Here is a 14,982-nt window from a genome sequence, read left to right as displayed (position 1 = left end):
TTATATAGTTCTACCAAGGGAAACGAAGGAGAACCAACTGAGGGCAGACGGGTCAGAGGCCAAACTGTCAGGGCAATTGAAGTCACATGCGATTAAAACATTCCTGGAGACTGATAGGGAGTCGGACAAGAACCGGATGAGATCGAGGTCGGATGAGCATGGTCGTGGACGATAGATACATCCAAGAAACAAGGAGAAATGAGAATTGGAAATTCTGAGAAGCAAGTTGTCGATATCTGGCCAATCGTTATGGAAAACTTCAACTTGAAATGACTCTAGAACGGTATTTTTTACATGAATACAGACTCCATGATGTCCCACCGTGACTTGACTATACTCTCGATGTAGACTATAACCAGGAACCGAAATAGTTTGATCAAAGATAGTAGGCTTGAGCTGAGTTTCAGTAAAACAGAGGAAGTAAGGTCTATGCTCTTGCACGTAAGTTGAAATTTCCGAAAATTTGGATGAAGAGAACATTACTTCACTTCATTACACCAGAGGCCATATCTGAAGTCCATTTAGTTTTTTGGGTCCGCATATTTCGTTATGTTGTGTCTTGGAACAATTGTAGGAGTACCATTCACATATTCTATAGTTAAATGACCTTCACCATCAGCCTGTGTCCGCTTCAGTTCCTGGTCGGAGATTATTCATCTCCATCACGTGACCCCTGATCTTATCCTCTTGAATAATGACTTACGACTACGAAATTGCTGGCTTGCATGCTGACGAGAGAAATTCATCTCTTACCATCCTGGTCTTGTTCTATTCCTTGACTGCCACAAGGTACCCACTAGCTGAACCATAGATTTCATAGACTATTTCTGCTGCTACAGCGGCATCTCCAGAACCATCAGGCTTCTCACGTACGTTCAACGCTATTATGTTATGGAATTTGTTCACTCTTTCAATCACCTCGGGGGCGTCAAGGGTCAAGAGACTGGGAACTAACCTCGGAGATGTCAGAAACAAATCTTGAATGAAGTTCAGAGACCTCATCCGATATCTTACTCGATGGTGATTTATGGTTACGAAGTAGGGATTCAATATCAGATGTATCAAGCTTCAGCGCTGACTCATGTTGCGATATTATCTCCTGATGTTTTTCCAGGAAAGCATTACATTTTGCAATCTGCGAAAACAGATCATTCTGCCTACTTTCTTTGCGTTCTATACTAGATGACATACCTTGCATCATCTCCATGAGAGCATTAAAGGGATGAACAGTGATCGGTTCATTGGTTTTGTCGTCTCTTGGCGGCTTGCTTAGGCCTGTATTCGAGAGGTATTGCTCGAGAGCCGGCAGAATTGTTACGCAGCAAACGTTCGTTCCTGAAGCATGAGGGGTGATTTCACTTTTCATTTGAATCCCTTTGGGCTTCAAAAATCTGCTGAAGGATTGATCTGATATACAGATAATCATACAGAAGGCACTTCAGACAGAATAGGATTCTCAGTGTTTTTGGATTGTTCATTTTGGAATGCATTCTTTCAAAGAAAACAAGTCCCCATCATTTTGAGAATCTAAGAAATATTAATAGCACCAGACGTACTATCCTTTTCACTTTCCGATACATAAAATGACATAAACCGAAAAAAGTACTAATTATATGTGTATTAAATTCTATAATAATCTACCTAAAAATCTATTAGAAATAGTTGATTTTAGGAAATTCAAGAAAGATCTCACAGACTTGATTCTAAACATAGAACCTTACTCGATTTCAGAATTCTTGAGTTATTGTGATGTAGATCCTAGGATGAAATTTGAATTTTTTTTTCTGTTATATTCAGGATTCAGGGAATAAAGCTATTGTTATTGTTGAAAATGAATATTTCAGAGAACAATGCATTGGAAGGTAAGATATAATAAGATGGCCACCAAGGAGCCCTGATCTTACTACTTTGGATTATTATGTCTGAAACACATTAAAAGAAAAAGTTGATCGAAAACGCGTTCTGCCTGAAATCAGTGATGTTACTATGTCGACTAGAAAATGCGCTTTTTGTACTAATGATCAATTCAGATTCAGCGTCTAGCAATATTTGAGGGCATCTACCGACAAATTCATTCAAGAATGTTTGTTTGTCATCATCGGCGAATACTTATCTGGTAATCCTGCTCCACCTGAGAACTACGATCTCTAAATGGAATACATACTGTTATATTCAGGATTCAGGGAATAAAGCTATTGTTATTGTTGAAAATGAATATTTCAGAGAACAATGCATTGGAAGGTAAGATATAATAAGATGGCCACCAAGGAGCCCTGATCTTACTACTTTGGATTATTATGTCTGAAACACATTAAAAGAAAAAGTTGATCGAAAACGCGTTCTGCCTGAAATCAGTGATGTTACTATGTCGACTAGAAAATGCGCTTTTTGTACTAATGATCAATTCAGATTCAGCGTCTAGCAATATTTGAGGGCATCTACCGACAAATTCATTCAAGAATGTTTGTTTGTCATCATCGGCGAATACTTATCTGGTAATCCTGCTCCACCTGAGAACTACGATCTCTAAATGGAATATGTATCGTCTAAGCGATCGGAATGATTTCTGTTCGATATTATTCTATCTTCGATTTCAATAAACGACTTGAGTTACAGAATACCAATTCGAAACGATTCTGATTCAAATGCATTTTTATTAGATCCATACCATCATCTCTTTTCGATTTGAAGTACCAAAATAAGGCTGAAGAAATATCCCATTTCAATATTCAGAACTCACCTTCTCGACGAAATTTCCGGAAATTAATGTAAAGTGTATGGTTCTAATTTATAATAAGCTCTGGTTCACTTACAACTTTATTTAATATGTATTCATTTATGTACAGTTATATCTTACAAGTGTCATACCACACTTCGTATGTCAGGTTATGCCAGGTACCGTGTGTCTGTGTTCTTCATTGATCATATACTACTATTGACATTTAGGGCTACGTTCCATACCTAACATCTCCCTTTCTTAGCTAAATAACTTAAATCTAAATAAACTTAACGATCAAACAATAAACTTATAAATTTAACCTTTTTGGTGGTTTCACCACTCTGCTTGAAGAAGTTGTCTTATTTGCAGGCAGGTTATTTACAACTACATCTTCATTTTTACATCCTGCATTCAATCTTAAATCTAAATCTACATTAGCACTTAACGGTAAACTCGTTTCACCAACACTTGTCTCTTCTATGATAACATTTTCACCGTCCTCACTGCTTATAAAATATTGAACATTTTCTTCTTTCTTTAAATCACCTGGAGAATGATGTTCTACTTTGTTTTCTCTTTCTTGTTCATGAATCACCTTTATAAACTTTCGATTCCGACAAAGTTCTGCATCATTCTCCAATCTGATTTTATAAACTCTGTCTCTCAATCTGTCTAATATAATTACAGGTGTCCAATTTGATTTTGGTTTGACTTGAATATAATCTTTTGAATTTATTGCAATATCTGACAGTTCTTTGACACCACGATTATAATATTTCTGTTGTGCAGTCTGTGTTTTTTATTTTTTGATTTACATTCTTCATTATTTTAGGCTGATAATAACTTTCTTTGAAAATTATATTAGATCTCAAATTCCTGGACATTAAAATCTGTGCAGGTGTCAATCTCAACTCTGTACCAGAATTTTTATAATGTAACAAAGCCAAGTAGATGTCTCTTTTGTCTTCCATAGCTGTCTTAATAACCTTTTTCACTGTTTGGATATGTCTTTCTGCCCTACCATTACTCTGAGCGTATGTAGGTGAAGACAATCTGTGAACATATTCCCATTGTTTGGCAAATTGCTTGAACTCGACAGAACTTAACTGTGGCCCTCCATACGATATCAATGTAAGTGGAATCCCGTGTGTACAAAATATTAATTTTAACGCATTTATAATATTCCTACTAGTGGTATTGTCGTTAAAAATCGAGAATTCCACAAATTTTGAGTAATAATCAACTGATAACAACAAATTTTTTGCCTTGCATCTCAAATATATCACAACCTATTTTGTTCCACCTCAAGTCAGGTATTTTATGAGATATTAAAGGTTTAGAACTTTCAGAATTCGAATACTTTAAACATAAATGACATTGACCAATTTTTTGCCTTATTTTGTATTCCTGGCCAAAATATTGAATCTTTTGCTAAACCAAGTGATTTTTTAATACCTAAATGACTATAGTGTATCCTATCCATCATTTCATTTCTTATAGTTTCAGGTATTACAGTTAGATATTTCGTATTCAACACTATCAACTATACTTTCTCTTTAACAAGCTTTTTTCAAAAAACACGTGTGTTACATCCACCACTTTCAGTCATCGAATGAAACATAGAAATCACACGTAACGGTCATCAACCGTTCCTTTACCACCAGGTGGACTAGTTCTCTCTATGACTGTTTGTATAGGCCGCTAGAAGGATTCATCGTTCTTCATACGCGAGTTCGTCTATTCACCGCTAGATGGACCAAGTGTCCTCTATAAACAAGTTCATCTAGCTGCCGCTAGATGGACTAATCAATTTGTTTTATTGTAGGCATGTTTAAAAAAGAGTTACACAGGGTGAACTCTAACACCCCCTCCCATGCCGACAAGGTAAAAGAGAGAAAATTCATCAAAATCATATATTTTATATATATAAACTCCTACTTAATGGTCGTGTTTCATTGATAAATTATTATTATTTTTTTTTTTTATATATATATTTTTTTCTGTACGAATTTTTTTCTTTAATATCCTATTTCGTGGCAAATCGAGTTGCTTCTTTATCTGAAAAGACGAAACCTTATAAGTTTCAGCTATAATAAAGTACAGTTTCATTTTGTTCTTGATAATATACAGGGTGTTTCCTAAACATGCGGCAAAAATTCAAGGGGTTGTTCCTTGGACTATTCTAAGAATATTTTGTCCCTTGATGATTTTTGAAAAACCTATTTGTTTCGAAGATATAGGGGAAACAAAATTTCAGATAATAACATTTTATTATGAAAAATTACATGAAAATTCAACTCAACCTACAAAAACTGTTGAAAATGACCACCTCTAGCCAGCATACAAGCATCCAATCTTCTCCTCATTGACTGCCGAACCCTTTCAAAAACACCAGGATCATTTCTTATTAAGTTACACCCAGCAATGATCCGATTTCGCAAGTCTTCCACATTTTCTACTGGAGTGTTTAATCTGTATTCCTTTACCATCTGCACTTATCAATTTTAAGTCAAAAAACTGGCCGTTTTTAGTAATTGGAATGTTGTTAAACAAATTTAAAAATGAATTGTACCTACTTAGTAAACACAGTGCGGTACGCATTTTTATTTAAACTATTATTAATTTTAAAAATATGAAAAATGTTGTTCGCCCTGTATCTTCGAAACAAAGAGGTTTTTCAAAAATCATCCAAGGACAAAACATGCTTAAAATAGTCCAAGGAACAACCCCTTTTGCCGCATGTTTAGGAAACACCCTGTATAATAGCAGCTTTCTAGAAACATAGTTTCAGATCGCTTCGAACAATCAATCAAGTATTAGCTTTCTCGAAACAGAGTTTCAGATAGCTCGAATAGTCAATCAAGTGGTAGCTTTCTCGAAACAGAGTTTCAGATAGCTCGAATAGTCAATCAAGTGGTAGCTTTCTCGAAACAGAGTTTCAGATAGCTCGAATAGTCAATCAAGTGGTAGCTTTATCGAAACTAGAATAGTATATCAAATAGTTATGTTAACATTACTGATTTAAGGTCAGAGAATAAAGATTATTATTATATAAGGGCAATTTTGGGCAATGAATTACATTAACTTAACAGTGCTTTATTGAAGTTAGTAAATTGGTCTTGTTGAAGGGGTTTTGTTAGAATATCAGCAAGTTGTAGTTTTGTTGAAATATGTTCAGCTTTCAATATATTATCTTCAAATAATTTTTGTTTTTCCAATAACTTTTTCTCCATATATTTCAATCTACCACGAGAAGTAGTTTTTTCACATTGAGTCAGAGTAGCTGTATTGTCTTCATAGATTGTGACTGGAAAATCAACCTTACATACTGTTTCTTCGGCAAGTCTGGTAATGAAGAGGATCTCATCTGATGCGTCTTAGATTGCAACATACTCAGCTTCTGCTGTTGATTTTGCTATTGAATGTTGTAATTTGGATTTCCAGTGAAATAAGTTTCCTTGGTATAAAATAACATAACCTGTTGTCGAGCATCTTGATTTAGGATCTCCACCAAAGTCAGCATCTACATATGCTTCAAATATTTTAGCACTAGTTTTATTGAAACTAATTTTCAAGTGTCGAGTTCCATTAAGGTAACGAAATATTCTCTTCATCATAACCCAGTAAATATCAGAAGGGTTTGCTTGGAAACGTGCTAAATAATTGACAGCAAATGTAATGTCTGGTCTTGTGCAACTTGCTAAAAATAAAAGTGCCCCAATGGCCCTTTTGTATGGATAATCTTTTGTACTTTCATGATCCATATTTTTATAGTTACTCAAAGGCATTATAGGTGTGGGTACAGGTTTTGAATTTTCCATATCAAACTGTCGTAGCATTCTATCAATGTAATCTGCTTGGCATATTGAAATGATATTTGATTCTTCAAGTACTTCAAAGCCAACAAATTTCTTGGGAAATCCAAGATCTTTTATTTCAAATTCAGACGAAAATAAATGTTTTGTGTTCGATATTAAGCTCTCACTATTACTAATGAGCAGCATATCATCAACATAGAGTAATACTAATAGAACATTTGTGTTTTCAAACTTTGTGTATACACATGGTTCTCGACAGTTTCGTTGAAATCCATTTTTCTGAATGAATTTATCAAATGTTAGATACCAGCAGCGAGGTGCAGTGACAAGACCCTTTAATGCTTTATTAAGCTTTCCCACAAAGTTCCTGTTATTAGATTTACCTTCAGGCAAATTGATAAATTTTTCTCTGTCGATTTTTCCATGTAAAAACGCAGTCTTTATATCTAATTGGCAGATATGCCACTTATTAAAAGAAACAAAGGCTAGAACCCAACGAATAGTTACCATAGAAGGGGTGGGCGAGGCTTTATCTGCAGGTGAATATGTTTCTGTCTCTACACCCTACAGCTACAAGTCGAGCCTTGTGGATACCACCATCTTTTATGCTAAATAACCATTTTACTGGAACAATTTTAGTAATTTTATCTCGTGGAACTACAGTCCATACATTATGTTTTTTCATAGCTTGTAATTCAGAGTTGATTGCGTGCTCCCATTTTTCTTTATTACTTCCAGTCATTGCTTCTTTGAAGGTTATAGAAATTTCATCAAAGTTTTTAATATGCGTATCAAGGAATGACCAATTAATACACGATGGAATAAAGCAATGATTTAGTGATAGCGAGTTTGTACAATTCGGTGAATTTTCAATATTTTCTAGTGATTCTGTCTCCGTATTTATTTGACTAGTTGATGGTTGAAAACCTACTTTGACACAATTTTCTTCAATTTCTGATATGGTAGAAAATGATAATGATTTTAGTTGTTCCTTTGAGGGAAAGTCGTGTTTATATAAAATACTTTCATCTATTTTAACATTGCAACTGTTAATTGTTTTTCTAGTTTTTGGATCGAACATTATAAACCCTGTATCGCGAAAACCTACTAAATACATAACATCTGATCTAGGTGCGAGTTTATGTCCTTTAGGTATTGTTTCATTTTTAACATACGATCGCGAACCGAATTTCTTTATATATTTCATTTCTGGTTGTTTATCGTACGCTTTTTCGAAAGGAGTTAAAAAATTAATTGCTGAATGAGGAGTTCTGTTGTACAAATAAATTGCGCAGTGAGTTGCTAGGCCCCAAAAAGATAATGAGAATCCAGAACTTATGAGCAAAGCACGAATGCGTTCTTCTAAAGTGCGATTCAATCTTTCAATTATACCATTATGTTCATGAGTATATGGTTCTGCAGTTTGTAATTCGAATTGTACTTATCAAGAATTAACGTAGTCGTGTTGCCTGTGAATTCTGTTCCATTATCACATCTCATAAGTTTAAATGAATATTTTTCAGAAAACATTGATTTTAGAGCTTTTAAACCTTGCTCTAAGCACTCAGGTACTTGTGTTTTGGATTTTATCACAAACGTTTGTAAAAAGCGAGTATAGTCATCAAGAAAGGTTAGAATATATCTATTCTTGTTAACGAATGTAACTGGTGAGATTGGACCAATTAAATCTGTGTGAATTATCTCACATGGTCTAGTTGACCCATCTCTCTCTTTGTTAAATGTTTTCCTGGTTAATTTTGATAGGGAGCATGTGGAACATTTTTCCATTGCTTTATTGTAAATAAATTCTGTCATTCCTGTGGACACACTTCGTAATTTATTTAAGTATGTAGAGGAAATGTGAGCACACCTTTCATGCCACAATTCCCCCTCCGATTCTAACAATTCTACTGTTCGAGCACTCAACTTTGGTTTCTTTTTATTTTTACTAATTATATTATTTAATTTAACTGATTTTGCTTTTTCTGATAAAGGATATATTGATTTTTCTTTCAAATGCATAAATTTATCTTTTGTATGTACTTGTGCTTGTGAACGATACAACCCATTACGTGTATGAATCAAAGCAATCTTAGATTGTAGTTTCCTCGATGAAATTGTTCCATTCAAGGTATTCAAGATTACATATGTACTAAATTGCAAGTTGAATGCTCGAACACTTAAAATATTGTCTTTTAACATAGGAATTACATGAACTCCTAAAAGCTTCAGTACATATTTTCTTTTAGCAAACTCAATTAGAAGAATCAAAGATCCTTCCCCTATAGCATGACATGTACCCTCAATAGCAGTTGTGACTTGTAGAGGATTATCAAATTTGTGGTAATCAGTCAAAATATTATTATTATTAATAGCATGATGTGTTGTACCAGAATCAACAAGAAAAGATATAGATTCATTTTGGGCTTCTAGATTCGTGTCACTGAGTTTGTTAATACATACTAAATCCTTCTCATACTCACTTTCTTTGCATTCCTTTTTTTCATGTCCAAATCTATGGCATCTATAACAGAGTTTCCCTGGATAGGGACATTCATTTTGGATATGGAAGTAGGTTCCACACTTCTTGCACTGGTTTTTTTTCGATTCTAAATCCATTCTTCTCAATTTTTCTATTTCTTCCTTGGAATATATCATAGATCAGTCATATTTACTCTTTTGTTGAAGTCGATGTTTCTTCTTTTGTTCTGAACTTCATTATTGTACTTCATTTCCTTCAATGGGGTTGTGAGCTTACTTCTCTTCCACGTTTTACTTCCTTCACTCTCATTTTTCCTTTTTCGGATGTGGGTATTGTCAACATCCAAAAATCGTTTTTTTATGTATTTGAAGTTTCTCAGGTGTTCGGGCAAGCTTCGCATCATATTATAATAGATTGAATATGGATTACCAGATTCGTAGCGATTCTCAAATTTTGCCAAGAACCTAGCAATCAATAAATCTTCTTCAAATACTGTTCCTAATTCTCTGTATTCTTCGATACTATTTTGAAATTCTGTCACAAATTTTATGGGACAGTACTAGTCACGAAAATGCAACTTGTTATAGTTTTCTTCAAGAACAACAAATTCTTGATGTTTTTGGCCAGAAAACATTTCTTGTATCTGCTTATAAGCACTATTGGCCGTTTTGCATTTCAGCAAACTATCTCCAATGCCCTTGGATACTGTTGATCTCAAATATTGCATTGCTTGAGCATCATGAAGAACTCTTTTATCAAATGGCATATTATGAGTTGAACTTCCATATTCTTCTAATAGGAAATCTAGGAGATTCAATGAACGAAGTCCTAGTTCAAGTCTAACCCTCCATTTGGCAAGATTTTTAGTTCCTGTTAATTTTTCCTCTGCAGGTATATATGGAATTTGAAATGGAGGCATCGATTTTTCAATATGTGACTGGGAGGCCAATGAGCTTTTTGAGCCACATGAGGAAGATGAATCAGCACTGGATTTTAATTTACTCATCAATGGTCCAAATGTTTTTTGTAGAGCATCACTTACTTGCTGTTTTATTAAAGTAGCCAAATCTATATCAACTTCCTCATCCTGGTGTGGAGATGCAATTTCCCAATCAAGGTCTTCAGTTTGAGCTTCAAGATTTTTTTCCATATTATTATATGGGATTTATTGAACAATTTCCACACTGATATCGACTAAAATACTGTTGTCTAACTTGAGAGTTATTCGCTCTGCTACCAAGTAAGATATTTCGTATTCAACACTATTAACTATACTTTCTCTTTAACAAGCTTTTTTCAAAAAACACGTGTGTTACATACACCACTTTCAGTCATCGAATGAAACATAGAAATCACACGTAACGGTCATCAACCGTTCCTTTACCACCAGGTGGACTAGTTGTCCTCTATGACTGTTTGTATAGGCCGCTAGAAGAATTCATCGTTCTTCATACGCGAGTTCGTCTATTCACCGCTAGATGGACCAAGTGTCCTCTATAAACAAGTTCATCTAGCTGCCGCTAGATGGACTAATCAATTTGTTTTATTGTAGCTTAGAATATAGATAGAAGGAACGGTAAATAAACATTTGAACCCGATCCCGAATACAAAAAAGATGAAAGCTTAGACGCGCCAATCACAATTGAGCTAGCCGAATTGAAAACGTTGCCAGCTCTATTTTCAGTACGAAGAATTGAACGAAGGAGAATATCAAAATTTTTCCGACAATTCAGATAAATTGTCGATGTGGCAACGTGCATTCGGGAATTCTGTCATTTTGTTCTGGCTTTAGACCTCCTCAGTTGGCTAAATCTTCATAATTCCTTGTTTTAATTATTTTGTATTTTCATTTATAACCATTAGAAGTGATATTAGATATGCCTAGCAAGTGTTTTTTGTGTGGTTTCACTTATATTGTAGGAGGTGAAATTAGTGTTCACAGGTGAGTTCCATCCCATAGGCGTGCAGAATCCTGATTTTTTTTCCTTAAAGCATATATTCAGTTATAATTGAAAACAATCCAAAACTAATTTATACGACTAATTAATGTTTTTTTAAGACTTCCATCGAATCAACTTGAACGAGAAAAATGGTTGCAGAGAATTTCTTGGAACCGACCGATGTTGAAAAAAAAAATTTTTCTTTGCTCAAATCACTTTCCTGAAAATTGCTTCCGATTAATGATACTATGAAAGAGGCTTCTACCAGGAAGTTTGCCTTCTCCTTCTGAAATCAAATTGGAAATACCTCTGTAAGTTGTAACGAAAACTTTTTTTCATAATTTGTCATATTTCTTATAATTCCTTGCATTGAAAATCTTCCTCAGAATATTACCATATAACATAAAGCAATTTGCAGGACTTACTCAGAAGGGAATGGAAGTATTGAAGAACAAGGCTCCACGGAATCTCTATATGATTCTAAAATACAATCTCCATCAAAAAAAAAACAATTGAGATTTGACCCTCCAATTACCAATGATCCAGAAGAAACACTGACTTTAACCTCTCCTTCGGAATTTGCATCATTTAGCTCTAGTGCCACTTCTTTCTCTGGGAAACGAAGAATATCCAAAATGAAGTAAGATATATCATAAAAGAAAACTCCATTTTAAATTCTGCTTTTCTAGGTCGAGACGGTTTTTCTCAAATCCCTGCTTATATTGGAGACTATTCACATCGTTATTTGGAAAACCCTATGCTGCGAAAAAAATACTTTAGGTTATCTCGAAGAATCCTGTCCAATTTCAAGGTCAAAAATAAAATATTGTGTGTGTCCATCCTGAAGTCAAACAGCACCTAGTCAAAACTACACTTGGGAAAAACCTTGGGGTCTCTTTCCAATGCCTATCAATTTGCAGTTGATATCTATACTCAGGCTGAGAAGACAGAAAGGGTTTTTAATATATTCGATAAAAATTATTCGAACTTGTTATTATGTCTGGTTCTCACTACAGTGTTGATCCAAAATGTTCAATGTTTTCAATCAGCATCTGTTTGATGATGAACCAGGGAGAATCCATGGTCCTGCTATAACGAAAATTATTCTTAATGATTCTGGAAACTAATTTCAATTTGAGGATTCATCATAAATTGAGAAATCGACAGAGTGCAAAATTATATTTGAATCGGTTGAGAAGTAGATTGATGAAAACTATATTTGAAAATCAATAAAATTTTCTAATAATGTTTGAAACCAATAATTTTATTTGTACTGTATTTCTGTGATAAATATATTCTGTTGTTTTATTGAACCGATAGATTTTTTTAATAATATTTGTAAACCAATTATTTATATTCTGCATTTCTGTGATAAATATATTCTGTTGTTTTTTCTAATGTCTTTTCTCTCTATTGCTACATTCATGACCTGTTTTCATATGATTGAATAATATACAGTAATATTTTCCTTATATCAAATCTAGGAAGTCTTCTGGACGCATTAGTAATTTTAGTATATATTATATGTATATTTGCTGAGAATATTATTGTACCCATAAGAGCAGCAAAAAAGACATGAAATTGCAAATAATGATTTTTATGTTTTAGAGAAAAATTGGATTTTTGTCAGTAATTTCATTTATTTTATGAAATTAGCAATACTACATAATTTTGTCATGTTTGAACTTGATTCCAACCAAATAAAATATATTAATCATATAAAGTTATCGCTACACATAAATGCGTTGGCCCCTGTTCCACAAATTCTCAACAGTTAAAATATTATTTACCTTCTCTGTGAGGGGCTGCCCTTATTATTTTTCTTTTATTATTTCAGTAGTGAATCTAGTGCTTAATCGAATATTTTTTTCTGAAAATACAAAATGGGGCCTAAGACAATTTAACCCAAATTTCCAGTAAATCATTGTTCATGAAGAATAGTTTTCACTAGTTTATTATGTTTTGAAAAAGTTGAATAAATTCAATTGAAATCCACCAGCCTATCCTGCCATTCATTGTTGAATAAATCGTGAAATCAGATCCTTGAGAAATTTACAGAAAATATTTTATATGAGAAAATGCAACAGAAAAAAAGATTTCCTGCGAATTCCGACTGCCCTTCACATCTTAAGAAATGGGAAATAATAATTTGAGTGTTAAATTGAAATTCATACAGCAAAAAAGATTTTATCCGTATTTATGTTTAATAATTATCAGAAATCTTTTTTTCCTAACTTCACAATGGCTAAATCATAAAACTGAGAAAAACATTGACCTTTTCTAATTACGAAAGAATTTTCATAAATAAATCACACCCTAAACTATTTTTGAGCACCAATTGATTATTTCGAAATAAATCAAAATATGTTACGCCACTGCCATAGACGCCGGTCAGACAAGGAGCTACGAATGTTGGCATCAAAACAAATGCTTCAGTTACAAGGCGATTGCCATTCCTCTTATTAATGTTCTAAGTATTGTAGCCATGTTTAAAAAAGAGTTACACAGGGTGAACTCTAACAATTACAATATCATTTCCTTTGAAAATCAATCCATCAACAATATTCAATTCACTTCTATATGGAAAGTACAATTTCAAATTATGATTTAAATTTTTACTATTATTCGGCTAACCGCTATCAATAATTTGCTCCAATTCCTGAAGTTTTTCGTCCTTTTCCGTTTCTGACTGTAATAAACTAATTTTTTCAGGTGTCGCATTTATACTATTTTTTATCAAACAAACTTGAGCTTCGATTTCCGATTCTAAAATATTATATGCGTCTGGTAAATATGCCCTTGATAGTGCATCAGCTATAATCAAATCCTTAACTCTTTTATAAATAATATCAAAATCAAATTTTTGTAATTGTAGTAATATTTTCTGCAATCGAGCAGGACAACTATTGAGAGGTTTTTTGAAAATTTGTAGTAATGGCTGATGATCGGTTTCAACGATAATTTTCCTTCCATAGAATATATTCATAAAACTTTGTCATACCAAAACAAATTGCTAATAATTCCTTTTCAATTTGCATTGAAAAAAAAAGCATTATGCATCTGCGTTTCTGTTGAAGCCTTTGTTGCATATGCACATGGTGAATTATTTTGAATTAATACCGCACCCAGGCCATTTTTTGAACATTCGATGGATTCTGTCCTTACTTGGCGGAAATTCATTATAAATAAAATAAAACGAAGTAATTTCCACTATATTATTTAATTGCTAGCAACAATTGTTTCGCCACACTGTGGCTTCATCAGGCTACATTTCTGAACTGATAAGAGTACAGAGGTTTTCGGAATCTTATATAGGAACAAAATTGACAGAAAAATATTCGAAAGGGTATCATAAATTACAAAGTTATATTGGACAATTTACCGCCTGGGATTTCCAAACTATCGGAAGAAATTCAATAAAGGAGATGAGTTTACATCCGTTTGTTCGTTCAACAGAATATTTTGGGTATTATACCTGTTTTCTAAATGAAGAATTTCAAAGTTATTATTGAAGGTATGGTCCCATTCTTTCAAGTGATTCGCGTAGGTTGAAAACGAACTATCAGATGTATAACTCTTTTGGTGTTCCTTTATCCTTTTATTGAAAGATCTTCCTGTTCGTCCAATATAAACCATAGGGCAATCATTACAGGTTAACTTGTAGACACCGGATTTATTCTCTTTATCTGTTTTATCTTTATTGTTTTTAATTAACATCTCTACGTTGTTACTTGTTTTGAAGGATATTGTGTAATTGAATTTTGTCTTTTTGTTTTTTTAAACTTCTACTTAGAAGCAGAAAAAATACACAAACCATTTGGTTCTATTCGAAAAGTCTACATCAAGATGTGTTCCCGAAATATATCAATTTGAGAACAAACAATAAGAGTCCAGCAGCGAAGATAGGAAGATTACAAGGAATGAAGAAATGGCTCAAGAACGATATGAAGAAAGAATACCACCAGAGAGACAATTATACTGTTTATATGAAGGTAATTCATTCAGAGTTAACTAGTAGATTAC

The 14,982-nt window shown here is 33.5% G+C and overlaps 1 protein-coding gene and 1 long non-coding RNA gene across 9 annotated transcripts in view; one reads left to right on the top strand and one right to left on the bottom strand.

Annotated features, from left to right (window-relative positions):
- The window catches only part of LOC123673441 (inactive dipeptidyl peptidase 10), a 536,532-nt gene that overhangs the window by 358,052 nt on the left and 163,498 nt on the right, over positions 1 to 14,982 (bottom strand). The window contains exon 1 of one of the 8 annotated variants that reach the window (XM_045607954.1): positions 2,741 to 2,808. The exons of the other annotated variants lie outside the window; for them this stretch is intronic. The gene's annotated coding sequence lies outside the window, so the exon portion shown is untranslated. Of the gene's footprint in view, positions 1 to 2,740; positions 2,809 to 14,982 lie in introns of those variants that run through there. 8 annotated transcript variants of the gene reach the window in all.
- The window catches only part of LOC123673524, a 35,227-nt gene continuing 30,823 nt past the window's right edge, over positions 10,579 to 14,982 (top strand). Inside the window, exons 1-2 of the long non-coding RNA XR_006746492.1 lie at positions 10,579 to 10,961; positions 11,079 to 11,270. This is a non-coding gene — a long non-coding RNA (uncharacterized LOC123673524). The remainder of the gene's footprint in view (positions 10,962 to 11,078; positions 11,271 to 14,982) is intronic.

This window comes from Harmonia axyridis, chromosome 1 (genome assembly GCF_914767665.1).
Source record: "Harmonia axyridis chromosome 1, icHarAxyr1.1, whole genome shotgun sequence".
NCBI classification, from domain to species: domain Eukaryota; kingdom Metazoa; phylum Arthropoda; class Insecta; order Coleoptera; family Coccinellidae; genus Harmonia; species Harmonia axyridis.
This window is presented reverse-complemented; position numbering and strand designations above follow the sequence as displayed.